The sequence below is a fragment of the Canis lupus genome, chromosome 34 (assembly GCF_048164855.1).
Source record: "Canis lupus baileyi chromosome 34, mCanLup2.hap1, whole genome shotgun sequence".
NCBI classification, from domain to species: Eukaryota; Metazoa; Chordata; class Mammalia; order Carnivora; family Canidae; genus Canis; species Canis lupus.
In genome coordinates, this window is record NC_132871.1 from 16,667,093 (window position 1) to 16,692,011 (window position 24,919).

General features: G+C 38.5%; 2 pseudogenes; both read right to left on the reverse strand.

Annotated features, from left to right (window-relative positions):
• Window positions 1–18,502: 18,502 nt before the first annotated feature.
• LOC140624141 (protein PBDC1 pseudogene) lies at window positions 18,503–19,187 on the reverse strand (annotated as a pseudogene).
• Window positions 19,188–21,519: 2,332 nt separating this feature from the next.
• Window positions 21,520–22,800, reverse strand: LOC140624094 (sal-like protein 4 pseudogene; annotated as a pseudogene).
• Between the last annotated feature and the right edge of the window lie 2,119 nt (window positions 22,801–24,919).

Consider the following 24,919-nt stretch of genomic DNA (forward strand, 5'->3'; position numbering starts at 1 on the left):
ACCAATGGCCAGGAATCTTGAACCGCTGAACTAATTCCTGGTATGTACCTGTGCTGTTCTTTGTGCTGTTCCCTGACTACACCATCCTCCCCAATCTAAACCTATCAGACTATCAAGTTATGCTTCAAAATTCATGTTTATATTCCCACAAGCTTCACTAAAAACTGGGCAAAACGCTATATATTTATCATTGTTGCCAAAATGATAGACATTCTATGGCACCCACCTTACCAAAACTTAAGTATAGTCATTTATATACATACTGTTGTACAGTTGTATTACACACATACAATGGCCTTGATCTAAGTTGATCTACATCATAATTCCTGTATATTTTCTTTATGTAAAAGAACAAGGAAAATATCTGTAATTATTTATATTTCATTATTAATCATTTTTACAAAACATTTCACAAACTTTTTAAACTCACTCCTCCAAGGTAGATTTACTATGGTACCCAAAGTTATTTTAATAGCATGCTATTAATAATATATAGCAACACATTTAGAAGGTTATTATTTTGTTTTACAATATGATTTGTACACTCAAATTGAGCTTCAGTGCTCAATGGGCTGATAAAATAGCAGTTTCTCACAGCATTAAACATCAACGTTATGAATGGAATGGATTTAATCGTTACTGTTCTTTCATGCAAATCCAAAACACAAAAACAATCTGATGACGTTGGAGCTATTTACAGTACATTAACCATCAGGTTAATTTTAAAGATTAAAGAGGTTTTAGAAAAAAAAAGTTATTGCCTATTTCTTAGAATTTCTATTATCTGCTGATTGTAACAACTAGTAAAGCTTAGAAAAATCCATTTAGTAAGCTATACTATTATCTGTACTAATAAAAAAAGTAAACAATATGAAAAAAATGCTTTCCAGAAGGCTGTCGGCTTACATACCTTTAGGATACTCACATTGTGAGGAATGGGGGAGAGGAAAAATGAGAAGCCTAGAGGGAGACTGAAGTAGAAATTGCAATTTCAACATAATGGCAGAAGGTCATTTGAAAGGCATGGACATCTAACTCTGGATTTTAAGTTATCTGTAGAATTGTGATGTAAACCCCATTCATCTTACAAAACCTTAAAACACAAAGTGATGCCAAATTTCATGGCTCAGAAAGGGACAAGGGGTTTGTGAAGCAGGGGACATCCATAACCTTAATCAGTTAATTCAGAAGTCAAAACTTGGAGTTGTAGGTAACTATGAGAAGACAAACCCTGAGATATCTCAGACATCCTGGGACATTATGGGGTATTGTATAGAAACTGGATATTTTAGCCAATCTTATTGTTAGAGGCAAGGTGATAATGCTGACATCTGAGGTTTATGTAGATTAATATCTGTTTTCACATATGAAAATAATGATATTTTGGGGATTCAGTGAAGATGTAATGTTCTTTCCCCTCCTTATAGTCATCTTAATAGGCTTCATATTCTAACTCCAATGATTCTTTGGTGTATAAGACATGTATTCTCTTATTCATACTCTTGCCACTTGCCTTAGCTGGGGATAGGCAAAGATTAGTAGCCCCCTGGAAGCTATTCTTTTTTCTTTTAATTTAAATTTTAGGTAGTTAACATACTGTGCAATATTGATTTCTGGAGTAGAATTCAATGATTCATCATTTACATACAACACCCAATGCTCTTCGTAAATCCCCATCACCCATCGAGCTCATCCCCCTCCCACCTCCCTCCATCAATCCTCAGTTTGTTCTCCATCATTAAGAGTCTCTTATGGCTTGTTTCCCTCACTCCTTTTTTTTCTTTTCCCTCTTCCCATATTTTATCTGTTTTGTTTCTTAAATTCTACATATGAGTGGAAATATGGTATTTGTCTTTCTCTGACTGACTTAATTTCACTTAGCATAATATACTAGCCCCATCCATGTCATTACAAATGGCAGGATTTCATTCTTTTTTATGGTTGAATAATATTCCATTGTATATGTATACCACATCTTTATCCATTCATCAGTTAATGGACATTTGGGCTCTCTCCATAGTTTGACTGTTGTTGATAATGCTGCTACAAACATTGGGGTGCAAGCATCTCTTGGAATCTGTATTTTTGTCTTTTGGGTAAATACTTAGTAGTGCAATTGCTGGATTGTAGAGTAGTTCTAATTTTTTTTGAAGATTTATTTATTTATTTGAGAGAGAGAGAGAAAGAGCATGCATGAGGGAGGGGCAGAAGGAGGAGAGAGAGTTTTAAGCAGATTCTACACTCAGCCTGGAGCTTGATACAGGACTTGATCTCACAACCCTGAGATCATGATCTGAGCTGAAACCAAGAGTTGGGTGCTTAACTGACTGTACCACCCAGGTACCTCTCTCTGGTAGTTCTATTTTTAACATTTTGAGGAACCTCCATATAGTTCTCCAGAGTGGATATATCAGTTTTCATTCTTGGAGCTACTCTTTGTCTTTTCCAATTACATTAGGCACATAACACTAAATTGTACTTAGTGGGATATTATTATTCAGTTAATTAACAAATATATATTCATGGTTATCAAGAAAGTCAAAGATTATATCTACATGATATCAAGGGAGAACATAAATTTACATATAACCATTTCCACACTAACAGAATTTGGTGTTAAATAATCACATATGCTGATGTTTCATTTATATTTCACTTGACATATTTTAGATATCCTAGGTACTCCAGTGTTTGATATATATCAATACTTCATCCTGAATTTACCAAGAGAGGACTGTGGAATAATTGAGACATATTGGCACTCACTATCTAACTAAGCCTTAACATTCTTGCTGGAAGAGACACTAAAGTTTTGAGATGAGAAAGGAGAATTCAAATTTAAGAGTAGCATTAAATTATATTATTGTGAGTCAAGTATTTTGAAAATAAATGAAAGTAGAGCATGATAAATCAGAAAAGATCTTCAAAAGATGCTTTATGAAAGCACTTCTTCATGTTTGGAAGGAGACCAGAGCGAATGGAGTGTAAAGTTGCAAATTTCTCCACAGAGCTCTCTTTAAGACCATTTCTATTTTTAAAAATTAATAAAATTAGAAAAGTAATTACTGCAAATTTTAAAACCATGCAGAAATATGTAGAATAAACAGTGAAACTACCCCTTCATCTGTCCCCTTCCCTGCAAGTGCACATTCCCCGTGGAAGTAACCCTTGTTAAATTTGGTCTATTTCTTCTCAAACCTCTTCTGTATATTCTTGAATGTACTCACAAACATACATATCTTTAAATTGAGGCAAGTGTGTAAAGAAATAAGAGAGATTTTTTTTCATATATTTTTAAAATTAAACTTCTTTATAAATTTAGATAATTCTGTGATATAGGTATCAAATCAGGGGTAGATGATATCAACCTGATTTATTACTGATAATGCCAACCTTGATTACCTGGTTAAAGTGGTGTCTGCACCAGGTTTCTCCACAGTAAAGTTACTATTTTCTCTTTCCATGCTCTACTTTTTGGAAGTCACTAAGTCCAGCCTACATTTAAGGGGAGGAAGATTAGGCCCCATATCCTGGAAGAGGAAATATCTACATTTATTATTTGGAATTCTATAAGATTTTCCCTTTTCTTCCATATATTTATTTTTTCTTTTTTTAAAATTTTTCAGTCATTTATTCATTTCAGTATGAACTCATGGATATTTAACTTATTCTTTGAGTTATAATACAATACTATCTTTATTTTGTTACTCAAATTCAGATGCCTTTTAACTCACTCACTCACTCACTCACTCGTGTACTCCAAAGGCACATGTGAAAGAGGAGCAAGCATAATAGGATTCTATTTATGTTTTTGGCTTCTTACTCATTCCTCTCTCACTGAGTCACTGTTTTATAATGTCAGCCTTTTGATGAAATGAGAGTCAGGTGGATGATGAGCAGTATATGAGGTACAGTCTAAGCTCAGTGGAGGTGGAATTGGGGTAAGTAGTTGGAGCTCTATATGCACCTCACCAGCCCACACCAAACACCTATTATAGATAATATCAGTGATTTTTTGACTCTTCAATATTGTCCATTCCTGATCAAAAGTCCCAGAAACAACTTAACCAGATTCCCAGAATAAACTGGTAACTAGTTTATAAAAGCTTCCCCTCTAAAGGACTACAAGTAACAAGTGAGCTAAATTATTTTACCAGTTTGGATGAAAGTGAAAAATAAGTTGAATTGACTAAAAAAGAATCTGCAAGTTTTATTTTTAAAAACCCACACATTGGGGATCCCTGGGTGGCACAATGGTTTGGCGCCTGCCTTTGGCCCAGGGCACAATCCTGGAGACCCGGGATCAAGTCCCATGTCGGACTCCCTACATGGAGCCTGCTTCTCCCTCAGCCTGTGTCTCTGTCTCTGTCTCTGTGTCTCTATGCCTATCATGAATAAATAAATAAATCTAAAAAAAGAAAAAAACCCACACATTTCTTTAATTAGGTTAATTATAATTTCTATTATAAACATTTTTTAAAAGAAAGCAAATTTTATCATTTGATCACCATAGGCCTTGATCAATTTTTAGATCACCAAATTATATATATATATATATATATATATATATATATATATATATCTTTTTTGAGCTACCAATGTACAAGTTTATCTTAGGTAAAAAAAAAAATGGGGTTTCAGGATCTCATTTTTTCAACTGAGATTTTTTCATTGCTTTTCAAAACTATATTTGTAACTGAATCCATGTGTCAGAATGTACTTCAGACAACAGTTGCATTCACAATAGAGAGCTTTATTTATTACTTTTTAATAGAGAGCTTTAAATACAGTCGTTATTTAATCGTATTGTTGAGCAATGTTAATATTAAAAATTAATTAAAAATTTTACAAATTAAGTGAAGTCTTATATTTTATATAACTCTACTATCATTTTGGGTTAGAGGGCAACCATAAAATTTATCTTAGGTAGGATGAAAATAGAGCAGCAGAAAAAAAAGGATAGGAAGGTTGAAAAATATAGGCAAAAAAATTAGATTTCCTAAACAAACTGCCTAATTTTACCTTCTCCAGTAGAGTGGCTTTACTGTGATTTTGATCACTTTGGATCTGATTTTGCCTTACACACACAGATACATACATACACATGCATATATCTAAGTAAAGAAATTTAAAAATTAAATTTAATAAATGTATTTTTAATTAAAAAGTTTAAAACAATGCTGCAGCAACAGTTCCTAAAATTTTATCACACATTTGTGAGGCCTCTGGGCTCTATAAGATGGTGGTCATGGGTCGCCCGGGTGGCTCAGTGGTTTAGCCCCGTTTTCAGCCCAGGGCGTGATCCTGGAGCCTCGGGAACGAGTCCCACGTCGGGCTCCTTGCATGGAGCCTGCTTCTCCCTCTGCCTGTGTCTCTGCCTCTCTCTCTATGTCTCTCATGAACTAATAAATAAAACCTTAAAAAAATAAAAAAGCTGGTTTTGAATTTTCCCGTTTAGCTTTTAGGACTAGGTTTGATAAGTTGTGAGTGTCCATAAATCAATGTGCGCCAAATAGACTATACAGTTTAGAATTGACTCTGGGATGAGTTTAAATAGAAACAAAGAATAATTTTTTCCAACCATAATTTGTGGGAAATAAAGGCATGTTTTCCTCATGGGTTTCTATGGACTCTGATGAAGGTGCTTTGCTCACAGAATGCTAAGGAATAATTTGAACATATTTAGCAAACTGTCCTTTTTACATAACCCTAGATTCTAGGAAATGTGACTAGAAGCTTCACTGTGATAAGCAGCTGAAAATCACAGGATGCTCTATCACTGTTTCCTACGCTCCCTCTGGTAAAGTCATGGTCATTCTTAGAGTAATGTGAAAGTAGCAATAATAAAGTTGAAATTTTTTATCTTAGTTGACCCATGGGCCAATTTCTCATTTGGTTCAGAACATATGGGAGATAGAATATGATTAAATACGGCCCTCCTCACTAAACCTCAATTGTTCACTTTACTTGGATAGCACATCTTTTTTTTTTTAAAAAAAGATTTTATTTATTTGAGAGAGACAGTGAGTGTGTGAGAGAGAGATCATGAGCAGGGGAGAGGGGTAGAGGGAGAGGGAGAGGCAGGCTCCTGGCTGAGCAGAGAGTCTGACATAGGACTTGATCCCAGGACCCTGGGATCACGACCTGAGCCAAAGGCAGACACTTAACTGACTAAGCCACCCAGGTGCCTGCACATCTTTTTATTTTTTATTTTTAAGATCTATTTATTTTAGAGAGACTGTGTCTGCAGGGGAGAAGGGCAGAGGGAGAAGGAGAGAGAATCTTAAGCAGACTGCTCTGAGCACGGAGCCTGACACAGGGCTCAATCTCACAATCCCGAGATCACCACCTGAGCCCAAACCAAGAGTCAGTTGCTTAACGGACTGTACCACCCAGGCACCCCAGGATAGCACATATCTTTTAAAACTTATCAAAAGCAAAAAAAAAAAAAAAAAACTTATCAAAAGCATCACGTCTATCTGAGGGCTTCCCTGCCCCCACCCACATATCCCCTCTTTGAGTTCAAGTCTCCTTCCTGTTCTTCCTTTCTAGGACAGTGTTGCCCACAATACATTGAAATTATCGGTTTCCTCACTAGGTGGTTAGCCTCAGGAGGGACATTTCTGAATCTCGAGTACCTAGCACAGTACCAACCACTTAGCGGATGCTTTATACATGTCTGTGAAAATAATTCAGTATTCACTCTCACTGGCTCAGTCATGTTCTGGTTTTGCTTGGTAGTTTCCATTTGATTTCCATCTTTCTATGATAGCAAGAAAGGAAACACACTGCTTTATAGTTAAATGCAAATTTTCATCCTGATATATCTTTATGTAGGACCTCTGCTGGATGGCTGGGTGGCTCAGCGGTTTAGCGCCTGCCTTCAGCCCAGGGTATGATCCTGGAGACCAGGGATCGAGTCCCATGTTGGGCTCCCTGCATGGAGCCTGCTTCTCTCCTTTGCCTCTCCCTGTGTGTGTGTCTCTCATGAATAAATAAATAAAATCTAAAAAAAAAAAAAGGACCTCTGCTGAAGTAATATAATTCTAGCTTATAAGAGAGAAAAGCAACAGAATTGAACATATGAATATAATTTTTAAACAGTCTATACTCATTACCAGAGCTAAGATTCTGGTAGTTTACAGTCAACTTCTTTCTTCAGCTCATCTCTGGACTTGAGTAAATACCAGGTTCATTTTATTTTATTTTTCTTTGCATGATTTGTGCATCCAGCAGTGTAGATGTTTATGCTATTTTCTTCATTGACCGTCTTGAAAGATGCAAGGCATACAAGGCAACCAAAGATCTCTGGTAAATAGCACCAATTATAATCTCAAATAATTTTTTTCTTTTCTCTCTCTTTTTATTTTTTATTTTATTTTTTAAAAGATTTTATTTATTCATTCATGAGAGACACACACACACACACAGAGGCAGAGACACAGGCAGAGAGAGAAGCAGGCTCCATGCAGGGAGCCTGATGTGGGACTCGATCCCGCGTCTCCAGGATCACACCCTGGCTGAAGGCAGGCGTTAAACCACTGAGCCACCCAGGGATCCCCCTCTCTCCTTTTTAAAAAAGATTTTATTTATTTATTTGAGAGAGAGAGCATGTGTGCGAGCATGAGCGGGTTGAGGGGCAGAGAGAGAAGCAGGGAGCCCTATGCAGGGCTCCATCCTAGGACTGCAGGATCATGACCTGAGCTGAAGGCAGACGCTTAACCAACTGAGCCACCCAGGGGTCCCTACCAGGTTCATTTTAGTTGAGATTGTAAGAACTCTCCCTAATTCGTGCCCATTTAGGACAACTGCTCTGAAGGCTTGGTTTGGGATGGTCAGAGATAATCAGTAGATCATGGAACATATAAAAACTTAAAACCCACTTAGTAGTGGAGGAATCTCTAGGGAGGCCTGTCCTCCAGGATAGCTGAAACTGACACAGGACCAGAGGACATGTGACTGCCAACTGAGCACTGCCAACTGAGTTTTAAAAATGTGGCTACTCCTAACTTGGGAGCCTATGAAATTCCTGATACCCGTGCTGTATCCTGGATCCATGGAGTCAGAGATCTCTGTGGGCACAGCCCCTGCATCTTCATGTGACTACAGTGTATAGCCAAGTTTGAGAATTCCTTCTGTAAAGAGAGATACTGTAGGCATTTGCAGAATAATGAAAATCTTTTGTTTTTAAAGATTTTATTTATTTATTCGAGAGAGAGAGAGAGAGAGACAAAGACACAGGCAGAGGGAGAAGTAAGCCCCATGCAGGGAGCCCGACCTGGGACTCGAGCCCGGGTCTCCAGGATCATACCCTGGACTGAAGGCGGCGCTAAACCGCTGAGCCACCCGGGCTGGCCGGATTTGTTTATTTACTGCCTATTAATTCTTCACTAAAATGATTCCAGAGAGGCAAGCAGATAGTTGTACAGATACAGAGATAATACATTTTATTAGGAAAACTTAAAATTCAGGGTGCCTGGCTGGCTCAGTCAGTAGACCATGTGACTCTTGATCTTGGGGTTATGAGTTAAGCCCCACATTAGGCATAGAGATTGCTTAACAAAAAAAAAAATTAAAAAGAAAACTTAAGATACACGTTTGCCCTCTTTATGCTTTAGGAAACAGCTTTTTTTTTTTTTTTTTCTTAGAGTTCTCTCCTTCTGGAAATCTAAGTAGACTTGTAGGACTGCAGGACCCATCCTCTTAAAGACAATTGCTGTCAAAACCAGTAACAGTAACCCCCTGTTGCTGTAAATCATCTTAATGTCTTAATGGTTCCTTTGCTTTGGGATGTGGGCAGGAAAATACCTTCCTGGTCATTAGTTCAGGTTATCAATTCGTTAGCCTGGTTTTGCTTCTCTTTTTCTTGAAAGTGACAGTGAAGTTTTATTATTCTGCTTCTACAGTGATGTAAAAGAGTTGTTGCAGGAGGCAACTGCTCTCACACCCTTCTCTTTCATCCTTATAATGCGCACTATTGCAATTCAGGCCAGAGCTGTGGTATTTACATAGAGTGTTTGTGTGGGGGGTGGAAATAAGATGCAGTGGACATTGTCTGCAGTGTGAACAGGGCGGTACCACCAATGTGCTCACTGTAGCAGGCTCACACATTAATTGAGACATCACATGCCACAGCACTGTCAGTTCAGCTCAGGCCACAGATCTCCTAATTCTTCGAGAATATAGGGTAAGCATGGAGAGGCATGGTTTTGCATTAGGGGCAAGAACTTTAAATCCAGGCAAATCTGGATTCTGATAATATTTACAGTCAATACTTTTATAGGGCTTTTCATATGCCAGGCATTGCTATAAGTGCTTTCGGTACTAACTTACTTGAACCTTACTTACAGCCTCCCCATAAGGTCCGTGTTATTAGGATCCCTTCCTTACAGAGGCCGTCTGAAGCACGGAGAGCTAAAAGAACTTGCTGAAGTTCACACAGGTAGTGTGCTGTAGAATTCAGGATTTAAACCCAGAAAGCTTGGCTTCTGATTCTGTGCTTTTATCCTTTACTAAACACTTCCACGTACTAGGCATGTAGCCTTGCTTGGGTAAGTTATTGAATCTCACTAAGTCTCATTTTCTCTTTTTTTTTAAAAAAATATTTTATTTATTTATGAGAGAAACAGAGAGAGAGAGAGAGAGAGAGAGAGAGGCAGAGACACAGGCAGAGGGGGAAGCAGGTTCCCTGCAGGGAGCCCGACTGGGGACTCAATCCCAGGTGTCCAGGATCAGGCCCCTGGCTGAAGGCAGCACTAAACCGCTGAGCCACCTAGGCTGCCCTCATTTTCTCATTCTTATAGTACTTACAGAATTGGGGGAGGAATGCCAGCACAATGCCTAGCATGGATTTCTCTCTGTGGATGCCCTTCTTCACCACCAGGCAGGTTACTGTTGGCTCATAGAATTTTCTATGCTGTGGGCCATGGGGGAGGACTTGGGTATTTATTTAATGATTAATGAAGAGAGAGAGCAGAGCTTTATATTTAGTTTTTCTTGTCTCCTACTTAAGAGTATAAGATAATAGGTGTAAGTCTTGGGCCCAAACAGCCCACATTCTCACAGGCCATGCTTAGAAAGTAACGATTTCAGAAGATGACTGATTTCAGCCACTTTTGTCCTGAGTGAAACCAATTTCACTCCCATTTGGATGTGCTGTTGAGGTAAAAAAAATTCCCCCAAAGGAGTTCATGATGACTATTATAGGAATTTATAGATTACATATTGGGCACTTTTCTAAAAGCACTTTTCTGAAAGCAGGAATCTACCCAAAGTATGGTAGTTGGAGTAGAGATGAAAGAATTGCTTTCTTTTGCTATTTACAAACCGTTCATGTATTATGACTCCATTTATATGAAATGTCCAGTGTAAGTGAATCCAGCAAGACGTAAAGTAGATAAGTGGTTGCCAGAGCCTGGGGAAAGGGTGGGAGTGACTGCTAGTGGGTGTGTGGTTTTCTTTTGGGCTAACGAAAATGTTGTGGAATTAGGTAATGGGGACGATTCCACAACTCTCTGAATATGCTAAATCCCACTACTTGTACATTTTCACATGGGTGAATTTTACAGTATGTAAATATCCCAAAAATGCTGTTGAAGAACAAAACTGTTGGGGGCACCTGGCCGGCTCAGTGAATAGAGCAAATGACTCTCCTTCTTAGGATCCTGAGTTTGAGCCCTACCCTGTGTGTGGAGCCTACTTAAAAAACAAACAAAACAAAACTGCTCATCTGAATGTTGTTGTCTTTGTCCCTTTATCTGTGCCATCAGTGGTGCCCAGAAGGAGGAAGGCACATGCCAGATGGATATTTTACAGGTGACTGCTGCTCATTTTAGTAGTGATGGATGGATATTACCCCAGGCAGCATGCTAGGATGTAGGACTATTATGACATTTATCAGGTCGAATAACTATGAGAGGCTGTTTGGGGTGAACAATTCTCTGTAGGAATCCTGAACCAAATCCCTATCCTATTGCTACTCTAAGCAGGAGTCTAATCACTCAGAGCCATTGTGAAAGTGACTAGATATGCCAAACCTCTGGATATACTATGATTTACATAATGCATAGCACACAGCAGGCAACAAATCTTTGATGAATGAGTAAATGAGTCACTGAGACTCCCCATGGATCCTCTGGAGTGAAGTAAACTTTCTGAACCCAAACAGTGCTTTTTAATTTTTTTTTTACACCCTGGACAACTGCTCAGTAACCCAAAATATGTTGATGCAACATTTTTATGACATTCAAAAGCAATGAATTGTGTTAATATTAAAAATTTAAAAAGCTATTAGAATACAAAAGTAATGCCCTTCCTCATCCCCCCTCACCACACAGTCATCACTTTGTTTTTTAAATTAAAGGGGTGGGGTGGAGTGGGCGGCGGGGTGAAGTGGGGGGCGGGGGGAAGGAGGGGGATGGTTTAATGCTGTTAATTTTTTCTCTAGAACAATAGTGACACCCTGTGGCGAATTCTTGTAACCAGACTATATTAAACCCAGTGGGTATAGATTCCTTGCTTGAAGGCAAAAAGTACTATTAATCAAATTAATCAGACTTCAGATTAAATGAGAATTTATTGAGTGCCTCCTCTACACAGGAGCTATGCTAGTGCTTTCATAGATGTTATTTCTTTATATTATTTCATATGTATCCCAGACGGCCAGGTGCTAAACTAATTATAAAGCAGCAATGGCATCCAGAACACCTAAAATTGTATGCAAAATGTGAGTATGTGTGTTTCTAGAGAAATGAGCCCTTAGCTTCCACAACACTTGACACTGCACCTTAGAGCATGTTTCTATCAATGCCATTGTGATAACCTTTGGACCAGCTTCATCAATCTCTTATTCTCTGGAAGTTGTCATGTCTTCTGGCAAGACATGTTTTCCCTAGGTTTAAAAAAAAAAAAAACAAACTTAAAAAATAAGCTTCCAAGAAAAGAGGAAAGAAAGGCAAAGAAAACAAAAAGAAGAACAGAGTTAGATAGCATTACAACATTGCATAGTGGAATGAGTATTGGAATATATCAGTCCCAAATCCATTAGTTTTGCTCACATGAGCTTAGTCAAGTTCACCTTTGAGGTTTGGTTTCCTCATTTGCAAAATGGAGGTAATAATATCAGAGAATTATTGTAAGAATCAATAAATGGTGATGAGTTTTTAGATACAACCAAAAGAATAATCCATGAAACAAAAAAAGTGGTAAGTTGGACTTTATTTAAATCTAAGACCTCTGCTCTGCAAAACAGACTGTTAAGAGAGTCTGTTTGTTTTATTTTATTTTTTTAATTTTAACTTATTTATGATAGTCACACAGAGAGAGAGGCAGAGACACACAGGAAGAGGGAGAAGCAGGCTCCATGCACCGGGAGCCCGACGTGGGATTCGATCCCGGGTCTCCAGGATCGCGCCCTGGGCCAAAGGCAGGCGCCAAACCGCTGCGCCACTCAGGGATCCCAGTCTGCTTGTTTTAAAACAGACTGTTAAAAGACAAACCATGGACTGAAAGAAAATATTTACCGAGGGGTGCCTGGGTGGCTCAGTCAGTTAAGCATCTGTCTTTGGCTCAGGTCATGATCTTCCAGTCCTGGGATCAAGAGCCCTACATCAGGTTCTTTGCTTAGTGGGGAGTCTGTTTCTCCCTCTGCCTCTCTCTCTCACTCTCTCTGCCTCTTAAAAAAATAAAATCTAAAAAATAAAAAAATAAAAAAGAAAAGAAAAGAAAAAAAAATTTGCCGAACTCCTGTCCAATAAAGGACTTGTATCAAAACTAGACAGAGAACCCACTGAGAAAACTTATGCTTGTAGAGTTGGAAGTGCTAATGTAATATATAAACATAAATTTTTATTTATAGCATGTATTTTCTTATTATAAAGTAGTATTCAATCATTATAGAAAATATAAAAATGAGAGAAAAAGACAAAGAAAAAGATGCAACTCATCCCATGTCTCAGAAATAAAAACCGTTAACATTTTGATGTACTTCTTTTTTTTTGTTTTTTTTTTGTTTTTGTTTTTTTTTGCTAAATATACATAACTCTACATATATGGTGTCATTAGTTTACTGATGCTTAAAGTTATCTTATTTTCTTCATCTCAGAAGTCTGGATTTCTACCAAGAGAAGGAGGACCCCTTTTCCAACACTGAGGAGTAGAATTTCAAATCTTGGTCCTTAGAAGGACATGAGCCAAGTCCTGGAGTTATGGTCAGGGTTGGGAAGATAAGGCAAAAAGCCCTCCTCTGGACTGTGCTTGCTGCCTCTGGTGCCTCATCTTGTTTGTGTTTGGGTGTGTGCACACGTATGAGTGAGCATGTGTGAGCAGCCACACACACAGGGAAAGAAAGGAAGAGGACTGAGAGTCTAGCGCTCTGGCTAAGTGATTGTACTCCTGGCCGCCCAGTAGCCAGAGTGGCCTTGTGAAGCTGCTGCTCAGGGCTTTTCCCTTATCTTGGGAACATTTTAATTTTATATTTATATTATGATAACATAGATACAGAAAAGTATGGAGATCATAAGTATACAACTAGGATTTTCAATCTGAATACACCTAGATCAAGAAACCTTACCAGAACCCCAGAACCCCCAACTATGCTCCCTTCCAGTGATTACCTACCACAATGAGTGATCTTCTCATACTATAGATTATTTTTGTCTGCCAAACAGACTTTTAATTCTATAATGGACTTGCAAAGGGAACAGCTGTACCCCCAGGAACACCCCAAAAAGAGTCAAAAAGACTTTAGTAAATAATTCAGAATGAGAGTTCTACTAAGAGGATGAGGCCAGGTAGGCCTGCGGACTCTGATGTGGGAAGGCATCATTACAGCCTTGGACTTGGGCACACAACTTGGCTCTCTTGGAATCATTGGAGTGCCACACGATGTCTAATTGAAGTCTTATCTAAGTCATGCCTAGATCTACTGTTTTAAATCTTGTACTTCCAACCTCAGATATATCAATAGTGATCACTTGGCTTGATTCATGTCCTGCTGGATGAAACTAATCTCCATAGCCTTCCCCTTGTCCCAATTCCTGTCAGCCTGATGACTGCTGAACCTGCCTTGATGCTGCCCATGATAACCTTAACTAGGCACTCTTGCTCCTTACTTACTGCCAGACTTTTGGAATGTTTAGACTGAGATAATTCTTGCTGAGAAGACTAGAGAGTAAAATATAAAGAGTGAGATTCAAATAATTGAGACGAACGGGAAAGAATAGGGGTATTTCTTTTTGCCCTTTGGTAAATTTTAAGACCTGGAAATTTCCAGTTTCCTTTTCTAGACTAGAGCAATGACAAGGTCAGGGAAGTCAAAAACAATCTCAAACCTCATTTTAGTTCATTTTTGGGAAGATACAATAACTCATCAAGCATTAATAGAGCAGAATCAAATATTCCCTATACATTCTTATTAGAAGTTATCCATTCTTTGCACAAGTTTGATTTTTTCACATGTTCCTCTGCATATCTTTACTGTTGCAGGTTGGAAATCATTAAAACAGCCCCTCGAAGGCTGTTCTGGGACCATCAGTTTTAGGATGAATCCGAAGGGATTTTGTGAGCACTCTGTACCTAATGTACAATCCAATGAATTGTAGAGACTTGGAGATACACTCAGCAGGGGTGGGGGATGATTTATAACAACCTTTATAATTTAGAATACAGGAGATGGAGTTTGAAGAGACTCGAGAGGTTAAAGAGATCAGTCTCCTACTCAGTGAAGTAAGTAATCCCTTTGAGGATAACCTTGACAGATGGTTATTTAACATCTGCTTAAACATGTCCAATGATTTCCAACGATGAGAAGCTCACTGCTTCTCTAGGCAGGTCATTGTACTTATTCATGACTTGAATTATCAGAAAGCTTTTCTTTATAGTAATCTGAGGTCTGCCTTCTTGTGACTATTTCCCAGGGAGCCAATTCTTTCGTGAGGAGTGATACAAAATAAGACTTAGTAAACAATTGAGCAATTTTTCTAATAGAGTAAGAGAATTGCCGTGTCATTCCTTCTCTTTTCCAGGCTAAATATCTTCTTTCCACCATTCTCTATTCATTCTGGTCTCCTTCCTCTAGATAGTTGATTTTATCAATGTCTAAAGAGAATAGAAAACTGTAAGTGTGGTCTGATCAGTATAAGATCCAATACTTTCTTTGATTTGGATTTAATTCTTCCATTAATGCAGCCTAAGACGGTTTTGCTTTTGCTGTTTATGGGGGTTTTCTTAGTAATCAAATCACACTTTTGGCATGTATTGAGCTGTGGCCAACAAAAACTGTCCTATCTTACTTTAAAAATGTTTATAAACAGTTAACATACACTTAAATTATCATTTTTTTTAGTGGACAGTTCTATGAGTCTTAATACTTGTATATATTTGTGTAACCACAACCACACTCAGGATATAGAATAGTTTCATCATCTGCCTGAAGTTCCCTCCTATTCTATCTTTGTATCACACCCTCCTCTGACTCCTAGGCCCTGGAAACTACTAGTCTTCTTCCATCATATAGTTTTATTTTTTCAAGAATGTTACATAAATGGAATCATTCTATATGTAACTTTTTGAGATTAGATTTTTTTCACTCCATTTAGTGCCTTTTTGATTTATTTAAGTTGTTGCATGTATCAATAGTGCATTCTTTTCTATTGCCAAGTAGTAGTCTATTGTAAAGGTACACCAAATTTGCTTATTCATTCACCAATTTAAGGACATTTGATTTTCTCTAATTTTTGGCAGTTTTGTTAGAGCTACTGTAACCTCCCATGTGTCAATTTTTTTGTGAACATGGACTTCTTTCTCCTAAATATTTTGGAGTAGAATTATCAGATACATCTAATTTTATTAAAAAAAACTCCCAAATGACTTTACAGAGTAGCTGTGCCATTTTGCATTTCTATCAGCAGTATTTGAGAGTTACAGTTGTTCTGCATACTTGTCAGCACCTGGTATTGTCAATTATTTTTCATTTTTACCATTTTAATAGGTGTTGGGTAATATTTCATCCTGGTTTTAATTTGCATTTCCCTGCTGACTGAAATTGGTGTTAGACTACACCAATTTGCCTTCTGAATATCCTCTTCAGTGAAAGTTTTTTTCAAGTTTTTTTTTCTCATCTTTTAGTTGAGTTGCTGTCTCATTATTGAGTTTTGAGAATTAAAAAAAAATACATATATATGCTGAATACAAGTCCTCTATCAGACATATGATTTGCAAATAACTTGTCTCAGTCTCTAGCTTGTCTTTCATTATCTTAGCAGTATCATTTATAGAGTAAAAGCTTTTAATTTGGATTAAGTACAAATTTTTCTTTTATAGATTGTGTCTTTGGTGTCATGTCCCAAAACTTTGCCTAATCCCAGGCCATGAATCTTTTTATATTTCTTCTTCTAACCATTATATAGTTTTACACTTTACATTTATATTTATAACTCATTTTGAGCTAATTTTTGTGTATGGTACAGGTATGGGTTGAGGTTTTTTTCCCCATACGGATGCCCAATTGTTCCAACATCATTTGTTTAAAAAAACTACCCTATCTTCATTGAAATGCCTTTGCATCAAGGTAAAAATTAATGTATTGTGATTTTATTTCTAGGTTCTTTTCTTTTCCATTGCTTTGTATCTATTTCTCCACTAATAATATACTCTTGGTCATTGCAGCTTTGTAGTAAATCTTAAAATAGAGTAGTGTGATTGCTCCAACTTTTTTTTTTTTCAAATTTATTGTGGCTGCTCTAGTCTCTTTGCTTTTCCATATAAATATATGAATTAGATTGCCTATATTGCCAAGAATATCGCTGAGATTATGATTGCAATTCCATTAAACCTATAGATCAAATGACATCTTTACTCTGTTGAGTCTTCCAGTCCTTGATCATAATATGTCTCTTCATTTATTCACATCTATTTTAAAATCAGTGTTTTGAGGTTTATGGTATACAGTTCCTGTAAAAGTTTCCTTAGATGTATACCTTGATATTTCATTTTTTGGAGCTATTTTAAGTGGTATTGTGTTTTAAATTTTGGTATCCAATTGCTTATTGCTGCCGTATGAAAATATGATCGGTGTTTGTGTTGGCTGTGTAGCCTTCAATCTCGTTAAATACATTTATTAGCTCTAGGAAGTTTTAAAAGTAGATTTCTTGGCTTTTCTACACATTGTGAAACTGTTCTAATCTGTATGCATTTTATTTTATTTTTTGCTTTATTTCTTACTTTATTTCACTTTATTTCTTTGGAATTCTAGTAATATTGAGTTGGAGTCTTGAGAGTAGACATCTTTGTCAAGTTCCTGGCCTTAGAAGGAAAGCATTCACTGTTTCATGTAAGTATATGTTAGCTGTAGGTTTTTTTTTTGAGAATGCCTTTTCTCAATACATTGAGAAAGATCTCATCTATTCCTAGTTTGCTGAAGATTTTTTTAATTTAATTTTTTAAAAGATTTATTGAGAGAGGCAGAGGGAGAAGCAGGCTCTCTACCGGGAGCCTGATATGGGACTTGATCCCAGGACTCTGGGATCACCATCTGAGCCACAGATGCTCAACCACTGAGTCACCCAGGTGCCCCACATTGATTAATTTTTAAGACGTTGAATGAGGTTTCTTTTTCCACCTAGTCATGGTGTATTTTTTATATTACTGGATTAGATTTGGTGATATTTTGTTGAGGATTTTTGCATCTTTGTTCATGAAGGATGTTAGTCTATAGTTTTCTTGTACTGTCTTTGGTTTTGTCATCAAGGTCATGCTAACTTCATAAAATTAGTTGAGAAGTGTTCCCTCCTCTTCTATTTTCTGGACGAGACTGTGTAGAATTTGTGTAATATCTTTTTTTTTTAAGATTTTATTTATTTATTCATGACAGACACAGGGAGAGAGAGAGAGAGGCGAGACACAGGCAGAGGGAGAAGCAGGCTCCACCCGGGAGCCCGATGTGGGACTCGATCCAGGGACCCCAGGATCAGGCCCTGGGCCAAAGGCAGCACTAAACCACTGAGCCACCCAGGGATCCGATGTAATATCTTTTTTAAATGTTTGGCCGAATTCTCCAGTGAAACCATCTGGACCTGGAAATCTCTTTTCAGAAGATTTTGACTATAGATTCAACTCTTTCATTAGTTATAAGGCAATTTGGGTTATTTAAGGCAATTTTCATGAATTTTGATATTTTGAAGTTAAAAATTAAAAAAATTATTTTTTATTATTTTATTTTACTCTGCAAGTTTTTTTTTTAATATTTTATTTATTTATTCATGAGAGACACACAGAGAGAGACAGAGACGTAGGCTGAGGGAGAAGCAGGCTCCCTGCAGGAGCCGGATGTGGGACTCAATCCTGGAACTCTGGGATCACACCCTGAGCCAAAGGTAGACACTCAACTACTGAGCCACCCGGGTGCCCTGGACATACATTTAACCACAGGGGTCTGTGCAAGTGGCATCATGGAATCTGTAGACTTAGCTGAGTCACAGCTTCCAGAGTGCTATTCCCTGTATCCCTAACATAGCTGTTTCACCAGTCTTGCTGATTTCTTTGTTGGCTTCTTTCTCTTTTTCTTCTCCTTTGTTGGTTTTTGCTTTTTCTCTTTCTCTGTTGGCTCCTTTCTCTTCTGCTTGTCCACTGTCAGCTCCTTTCTCTCTTCCATGGTTGCCTTCTTTCTCTTCTTTGTCATGAACACTGGTGTAAACTGCTTTGTTATAGCCTTCCCGGTTCTGAGCAATTTCAATAGCAAGAAATTGTATCCTGGGGCAAAGATGGTATTTTCCTCATTGTAGCCCTGAGAACAGTCCAGTCGCAGCAAAGTACCACAGTTGAAGTCTTTTACAACCCCGTCAAACTTCAAGCAGAATGGTCTCCACTTCTCTTTAGTGGACTCTAATTTGAGTTCTTCTGGATCCAACACATTTATCCTGAGTTTCTCAAAAGTTTTCCGAAACTCAGAATAGATTTGGTCATCCACTTTGGTGAGTTTCAGGAACTGTGGGTCAACTGATGAAATCAGCTTGTAGTAGACTTCAGCATGCTGCATTGCTTTCGTGGCCCAAGCCATCTTGATATCAGGATCATTGCCATAAGACTCGGCTGGGAGAGAAAGAGCATGTGCCACAGACACCAGTTCCCCAGGAACCGGCTCAGCAGTTCCCCTAGTTGTCTCCATGTTGAAGCCTACAAAGCCAGCACCCGTTTCCTGGAAATGACTAATTTGCATGCAGTGTATGTAGCCCGTTGGAAAAGTGCAAATTTTTATTTAAATTCCAGTTAGTTAACATACAATGTAATATTAGTTTCAGTGTAGAACTTAGTGATTCATCACTTCCATCCAACATCCAGTGCTCATCACAAGTGTCCTCTTTAATACCCATCACCTATTTAACACATTCCTCTGCCCACCTCCCCTCCTCTAACCCTCCCTCAGTTTTTCTTCTATAGTTAAGAGTCTGTTTTCTGGTTTGCCTCTCTCCTCCCCTCCATGTTCATCTATTTTGTTTCTTAAATTCCACATATGAGTGAGATCAAATGGTATTTGTCCTCTGACTGACTTATTTTGCTTAGCATAATACTCCCTAGCTCTATCCACATCATTCAAGATTTCATTCTTCTTTATGGCTGAGTGATATTTCATTGTATACATATACCACTTCTTCTTTATCCACTTATCTGTGGATGGACATTTGGTCTCTTTCCATAATTTAGCTATTATTGATAATGCTGCTATAAACATGGGGGTGCATGTATACTTTTGAATCAGTATTTTAGTATCCTTTGGGTAAAAACCTAGTAGTACAATTGCTGAATTGTAGGGGAGCTCTATTTTTAACTTTTTTTTTTGGGGGGGGGAGAAAAAAGAAACATCCAAAATTTATTCTCCAACAAGACAGACAGCATCAGCAGGTAAAAACTACAGGGGTTTCTCCACAGATTATACATTCACACGGGCATGATTTGCTTAACAGGGAGAAAGGCTCTGGCGTGTTCTCTGTAACAATATCCACTTCACAGTGTAAACAGGTACTAGCATTGTGTTCTCAACTTACAATTCCAGAAGGAAAGGCACAACGTGGCAAAAAAATTTTTGGATCCTAAAGTCAGGTGCAATAACACAGACCAACTTTTGTTAACAGTCTTGATCTACTTTTCCACAAAGAAGGAGATTCTCCACTTGGAAATTAAGGTCTTTCTTTCTCCTTCCTTGTTCAACCATCAGAGCATGTTTCATCATTACATATACAAAAAAAGGGGGGGGGGTGAGAGTTAAAAGAAAAAAAGAATCATGAAAGTATCGTCAACGTCCAGCTGCTCCCACCACATGTCAACTCAGGTTTAAGACAGGGTGTCAGAACACTTCAGCGGTCATAAAATAGGAAAATAGACACTATGGCTACAAAAATAAAAAATAAATGAGGTAGATAAATTAAAGCTTTCACACCCATGACTTGCCTGTTCGAACATCATAGCCTTCATGCAATACTCAAGAACAATCTTCATACTAACTTGGCATAAGCTGCACCAAGGACATTTTTTTGTACAAAGTAGTATGTGAACCTGTAAGAAATATGCCCTTTCTGTGAGTTTCTTCAAGAAGGAAAACCCAGGTCTTTGATCGAGTAGGCACTGGCGAACCAAATTAAGTCACCTGAGGGTCCCTGCTTAGGTGCCTAGCCCTCCTGGTAGCTCAGGAAGGAGGCATCTGGAAAGTGTAGGGAGTACATTGGCACTCTTGGGGCTCCGAATGAACTCTATTTAAATAAGCAGCAACACACATTGACTCCCTAAGGACTAAACCAGTCCATTTGAGGGTATCCTACCTAAGGTCCCAAGGTTGAAGGAATTTTGTAATTCTACAACCTTAAAGAAAAAAAAAAAAAGTACATTCAGGAACAAAAAAAAAAAAAAAAAAAGGAAGGATGGGTACAGGGATGGGGGGGGGTGTCATATGAAACAGGTCCCTAAACAGATGCCAGATCTTGTCCATGTACCCGCATACAGTCACCAGGGAAGTATACAATACCTACCCTCCCCCAATTAGGCTAACAGTTGTCTTGTCCATTGTAGTTCAGTAAGTTCCAACTTGAAATAGGAGGATAGTCTTTGTAAATTGTTACTCTTGGTTGTACAAAGGTTTTATGTATACAGTTTGTCGCAAGTAACAACGCTACTTTGCAGGACCCGCTTCTTTCCAAAATTAAAGAAAAAGAAATTCTAGTCTGTATATGTTTTAGTATTTTTTGTTTTTTTCTTTTTCAATTTTTTTCTTTTTTCAATTTCTTTTCTCTTTCTTGATTTTTTTCGATTTTTTCAATTTTTTCAATTTTTTCAATTTTTTTTTTTTTTTTTTTTTGCAAAGCAGCATAACAACATCTGATTGTAGGACTTGCCTGAGGTTGTGATCACAACTGTAAACATCATTTGCACATCAGTAAGAAAAACAGGAGGAGATGGGTTCTTTTAACAAGGAAAAAAAAAAAGTAGAGTTCTAGAGGTCATTCTGCCTGCATTTCTCCCTTGACAAAGAGCTTAGCTGACTGCAATCTTATTTTCTTCGAGGAAGTGAGGGAATTGGTGTTTGGGGACGCTGTTGGCAGCACCTGGTTTTTCCACTTCAGCACTGATGGCAGCCTGGGAGCCATCCATCTCGGAGATAGTGGTGGTGTTCACAATAGAGCTGGCCCCCAGGGAGACTGGGAGGGTAGGAATCCCCCCACTCTGGATCACAGAGATCTCATTGGTCTTCATGGCCAGACCTCCATTGAGCACGGTGGTGTACTGCTTCCATGTTCACCGAAGGGGCCAAGATTTCCTTTGGAAACATCTCAGGGACTCTCTTCCCATCAGTTCCTAACAGAGCCATGGTGTTCTCGATGGCCAGCTTCCTCCCACGGCGTGCCCAGCTATTGTTGGCCCCATGCGTCATACAGTGGACCTTCAAGTTGCCTTTGGTGGTAAAAGCTCACCCACATATGTCACACACGAAAGGCTTCTCCCCAGTGAGGGTGGCCGCTCGTGAATTTGAAGAGCGCTCGCCCAGGAGAAATTCTTCCCACACCGTGTGCAGCCGTGTTGTTTGGCCTGTCGGCGTGGCTGGGCCGTTAGCAAAGGTGTCGTGCCTGGGGACAGGGTAGCAGGTCCAACAAACGCACCAGGGACTTCGACTTTGACATAGGTTGGCTGGGCTCGGATAAATGTTGATGGCAGGCTGCTCGGCCGCCGGGGCTGTGCGGCGCGTGGCCAGCCCCCGGGGAGCTCCTCCCGAGGCACCGGCCCCTCGCTGTCGTTCATCATGAGCACCGGTGGGGCTTTAGTGCAATTTTTCTTATGTTCTAAGAACTCCGAGAAGCTGAAGAACTCTGCACAGCATTTCTCACAGATGTGAGCCTCCTCCCGACGAGTCCTCTTTGCAGTCATTCCATCCCTGTTGGCTTCACTGCCGGTCCCCGGGTGGTTCACTGGAGCCCCCGGCTCCCCCGCGGCCCGCAGCGCTGCAGCCGCATCTGCAAACTCCGGGGCCCGCTGCTGCGGGGGCTGCTCGCCCTGGTCCTCCTCCGAGTTGATGTGCTGGGGTTTCGCCTGCTTGCGCCTCGACGCGGTGCGAGCATCGGGCCGCCTGGAGAGCCGCGGTTATTTGCCCACTCCCTATTTTCAACTTTTTGAGGAACCTCCATACGGTTTTCCAGAGTGGCTGCACCAGTTCACATTCCCACCAACAGTGTAAGAGGGTTCCCTTTCTCTGTATCCTTGCCAATAAGTGTCATACCCTGTGTTGTTAATTTTAGACATTCTACTGGTGAAGTGATACATCGTTATAGTTTTGATTTGTATTTCTTTGATGATGAGTGATGTTGAGCATCTTTTCATGTGTCTCTTAGCCATCTGGATGTGTTCTTTGGAATGATGTCTATCATGTCTTCCCATTTAAAAAAAATATTTTATTTATTTATTTATTTGGGGGAGAGAGAGAGAGAGAGAGAGCAAGAGCGAGCACATGAGTGGGGGTAGGGGCAGGGAGAGAGGAAAAAGCAGATTCCTCGGTGAGCAGGGAGCCTGATGTAGGGCTCAATCTCATGACTCTGAGATTATGACCTGAGCCAAAGGCAGACACTTAATTGACTGAGCTATCCAGGCACCCTTTCTTTTTTTTTCTTAAAGACTTTGTTTATTTATTCATGATAGACAGAGAGAGAGACAGAGACACAGGCAGAGGGAGAAGCAGGCTCCATGCACCGGGAGCCCGATGTGGGATTCGATCTTGGGTCTCCAGGACCGCGCCCTGGGCCAAAGGCAGGCACCAAACCGCGGCACCACCCAGGGATCCCACCCTTTCTGTCCATTATTAAACTGGATTATTTATTATTTATTTACTGGGTGTTGAATCTTTATAGATTTTAGATACTTACCCTTTATCAGATGTCATTTGCAAATATCTTCTTCCATTCTATAGGTTGTCTTTTAGTTTTGTTGATTGTTTCCTTCCTTCACTGTGCAGAAGCTTTTTATTTTGATGAAGTCCTGATAGTTTATTTTTGCTTTTGTTTCCCTAATATTTCAAAGTTTTTAAGGAATTGGTCTGATTCATCTTAGTGGTTCTATTTATGTGCATTGAATTCTGTGTAGTAGTATTCGTTTATCATTCTTTTAACATCTGTGAGATTTGTAGTGATTCCTTCTTTCTTTCCTGATAATTGGTAAGTGTGTCTTTTCTCCTATTTTCTTGTTGGTCTTGCTAGAGGTTTTCAATTTTAATGATCTTTTCAAAAAACCACCTTTTGGTTTTGTTTTCTCTTGTGCCCCACCCCTCTTTTTTTTTTATTTAGTTAGTTTTAATCTCATTGATTTCTGCTTTTATCTTTACTAATTCTTCCCTTTTGTGATATTTTTGTTTATTATACTTTTTTTAAGATGGAAATTTAGCTTATGGATCTGAGACTGTCTTCTTTCCTAATATTAGTATGTAATGAGATGATTACTGCATAAACACTGCTTTAGCTACATATCACACCTTTTTGTATGTTATATTTTTATTTTCATTCAGTTTAAAGTATTTTCTGACTTCCCTTGAAAATTCCTGTTTGATTTATGGATTATTTAAGTGTGCTTTTAAGTTTCCATATGTTTGAAGCTTTTTTTTTTTTTTTTTTTTTTTTTTTGCTGTTTTTGATTTTTAACTTAATCCCTTTGTGGTCAGATAACTTTGTATGATTTAAATTCTTTTATGCTTGATACAGATAATTTTATGAGCCAGTATATGTTCTTTCTTCTTCTTCTTAAAAAAATTATTTGTTTATGTTAGAGAGAGCTAGTGTGTGCATACAAGGGGTGGAAGGATAGAGGGAGAGGGAGAGAAATCTCAGGCAGACTCCCTGCTGAGTGTAGAGCCCCACTCAGGGCTCAATCTCCCAACTCTAATATAGTGACCTGAGCCGAAACCAAGAGCTGGTTGCCCAACCAACGATGTCATCCAGGCACTCCACAATAAAGTATTTTAAAATTGATTCTGACATTAATTTTTTTAGACATAATGCTATTTCACACTTAATAGACTGTAGCATAGTGTAAACAACTCGTATCCATAAGGAAACAAAAAAATTCACTTGACTTGCTTTATCGTGATATTTGCTTTATTGCAGTGGTCTGGAACTGAATCCGCAGTATCTCTGAGATATGCCTGTGCCCAGAAGTAGAATTGCTGGATCATATGCCTTGTGCTTCTTTTTTGGCCTTGTGCATTTTTTGAATATAGATTTAGTGATATTAAATTTTGCCATATTAATATTGACATATGTCCTTTTCACCCATTGCATTTAATCTATTCATTATTTCAATGTGTATAATTGCAGTAACTGATAATCCCTTGTTTTAATATATCTTCAACCAAGCCACTGATTAAAACATTGACTAGATTAAGAGTAAGAAAAAAAAC